Raw genomic sequence first — 3,099 nt, forward strand, 5'->3', positions numbered from 1 at the left:
TCTCTGCTGAGCAGGCAAAGGAACTCTGTGAGCACTATCTGGTTGCTACCGGCAGTATCAAACAGATGAACTTAAAGAGCCAGTGAATGGCGTAGATACTACAGCCCTGGTGTGGACAACATCACAGAATCACAGAATTGTCTAGGTTGGAAGAGACCTCCAAGATCACCCAGTCCAACCTCTTACCTAATACTAACAAGTCCTCCACTAAACCATATCACTAAGCTCAACATCTAAACGTCTCTTAAAGACCTCCAGGGATGGTGACTCAACCACTTCCCTGGGCAGCCAATCCCAATGCCTAACAACCCTTTCAGTAAAGAAGTTATAGCAATCATAGCAATCATATAGCATCATATAATATATAGCATCATAGCAATAGCAGTTCAGTTAAAATCATACATTTTTTTTTGGAGGGTCTGTGTTTGCGGAGGTAATTCCTAAGATTTTAAAATTCTAGGTTGAATGACTCTCTCTCCAGGGCTTATTTCTCTAAGAGAAAGCTATACCACATGACTCGTTCCCATTTGACGCCAGTACCTTCCTCACCAACAGAGTGGCCTTATCAATACTGCTTATTGAAAACTATTTGTGGTGAATAGCACCTGAGATTTAACAATTAAACTGTATCAGTGACCATGTACACTTCTTGAGCTGCGCTCTGGCCCCGTCTCATCTAGTAGGTACATCTGTTAAATCTGTTTTCATGTTATGTGCTACTCATTCTGCTAAACAAAATGGGTAATTTTCACACAGTACTGAAATGTACTAACTGCAAGTTTCTCTGCAAATTAGGGAAAACTGTTCATTAATTTATGCTGTTAATTACATTTTAAAACAGCATGCATATGTATGTTTCATTTTGGAATTTCATAAACAACTTCTTAAGCTTTAGCTAAACAAGTCCAAAACATACCAAAATGACTAAGTGTAATAATCCCTTAAGTGATCAAGCATATCTCTCTGAATTGTCAAAGAACTAATACATCTTTATATGCCATCTTTCGAGCTGACAAAGTAGAATATGGCTTTAATAACTCAGAATGCACAAAATATGTAACTTAACTTACATTGCTGCTTAAAAATTTACGAAAGTAAGAGTCAGCGTAATAATGATGCTCTTATGTAATTAAACAGTATATGAGAATAAACACTTATTTGTGATACAGACTCTAGCACTGCTTCATTTTGCATTGCTGTTTATCACTTATTTATAACTGTTCTATACTATGTAAAGTATATTATTTTTTAAGTTACAGTGGCCGAATAGTGTTTTACAATTTGCAGTTTTTATATTGTCCAAATGTTGGAAACAGGTCACCCAACTCCATTCTTTTACATTTAAACAGCAGTAGGTATAAAGTTGATATCTGCCAAATTACCTCTTTGACCTGAAAACACTGTGTGGAAGGCAGGCAACAAAATAGAATCAGAAATGGTCAACCTATCTGAAGGAAAGGACATTGCTAATTCTGAGACTTTAAGAAAATGCTGAGAATGGATAAAAATCATATATATATAATACTAACTTTAATTTGAAAGATGGGTATCTCGTCTGTCCAGACTCCTGTTCTAGCTTCATTCTGCAACAAAGCCATAACAGAGCATTTCATTTGGTGGTGACTGTTATGTTTGTCTACTGACATAGAATACCTTCTTGAAAACGCTACCACTACTATGAAAATGCTACCACTACAACACTGGTATTTAAACTTGAGCCTGCACCTCTGGAGAATAAATTGAAATACAAATTTGGCACACCACAGTTTACTTCAGGTAACAAAAGAACATGTGTTATTTACTCAGACCCTTTAAAGTATCTGAAAACCAAATATTTAATACCATTTACAGTTTCTATCATGTTCTCTTGTGTGATAAAAAGTGTTTTAGCAAATTCCCTTATAATTTACAAACATTATTTTATAAAAAATATGGTGGGAAATTTTAGTATATTGCCTTATTAGAATTTATGTTGCTTATATGAAGACTTTTGCAATATTGTTCAAATAAATAATCACGCAAAGTTTTGAAAGGTCAACCTAAAAACTGATTCTGTTGAGAGTATTTGGACTACACACATACGAGCTAAATAAATGCTTAACAATTAAGTGAATAGAAAGCGTTTATTTCTTGCTAGTGAAGTTGTAAGAAGTCACTTGACATCGTAGTACATTCGTATGTCAGATCTGAAATTTCTGGAAACATGGTAATAAAGATGTTTCAGTATCAAGTATCCCTTCTTGGCATAAATGAAATCAGGCTGATTTTTTTTTTCCAAGATTTTTGCAAAGTTAACGTTTGACAACACTGAGATCTGGTAACATGTGTGCAATGCTAAGCAACACGATAAGGTATAGAAAGCACGGGCTGTTCACAACAGACTGTACAAGTGTATATGGGAATTAGATGAGTTAGGCCATTAAAACAGCATGTTCAAGAGAAACTTTGTCCTAAAGACACAGACTGTAAACACAAGCATAGCTGACGATTTGGCTTTGTCAGAACACTTAATTAGTAATAGAAGCGTCAGATGTCGGTTTCGACCGTGCGAGAAACACATTTCTCTATTATAACTATTTACAAGGGCAAAAACCAATTAAAGACGACGCAGACGGTTGGTTTATCTCCATCTTTCACCTAAAAGCCAAGCAGCGATGCATCACAGGGGCAACCACGGATGACCAGGCCCCCAGTACCCGCCGTGACAGGGCACCGCGGGCAGCGCCGCGTCCCCCCCCTCAGCGCCGGCGGGGCGGCGACACCCCTGTGAGGAGCCCCCCGGAGGAAAGCTCTGCCCTCCCCGCCCAGCCTCGGAGCCTCCCGGGGCAGGAGGGAGCGTTCGCTCCGTCAGGACGCGGCGGCGGACGCCCTGAGCGGGGCGCCAGGACCCGTGCCCGCCGCCCGGCCGTTGGGGAGTTTCCCGCCCGCTCCCTCTGAGGAAAGTTGCGGCTCCCCCCGCCGCCGGCAGCCTCCACAGCGCCGGGACGATTGAAACCTCCCGCCTCGGCACCCCCCGTGCCCACGTCCCCCCAGCCCGGAGGCAGGAGGCGATTTGCACGCCGGCTTGTCTCTGGGAGCGGGCAGCGCCCGTCAGACCTG

This window comes from Anser cygnoides, chromosome 2 (genome assembly GCF_040182565.1).
Source record: "Anser cygnoides isolate HZ-2024a breed goose chromosome 2, Taihu_goose_T2T_genome, whole genome shotgun sequence".
NCBI classification, from domain to species: Eukaryota; Metazoa; Chordata; class Aves; order Anseriformes; family Anatidae; genus Anser; species Anser cygnoides.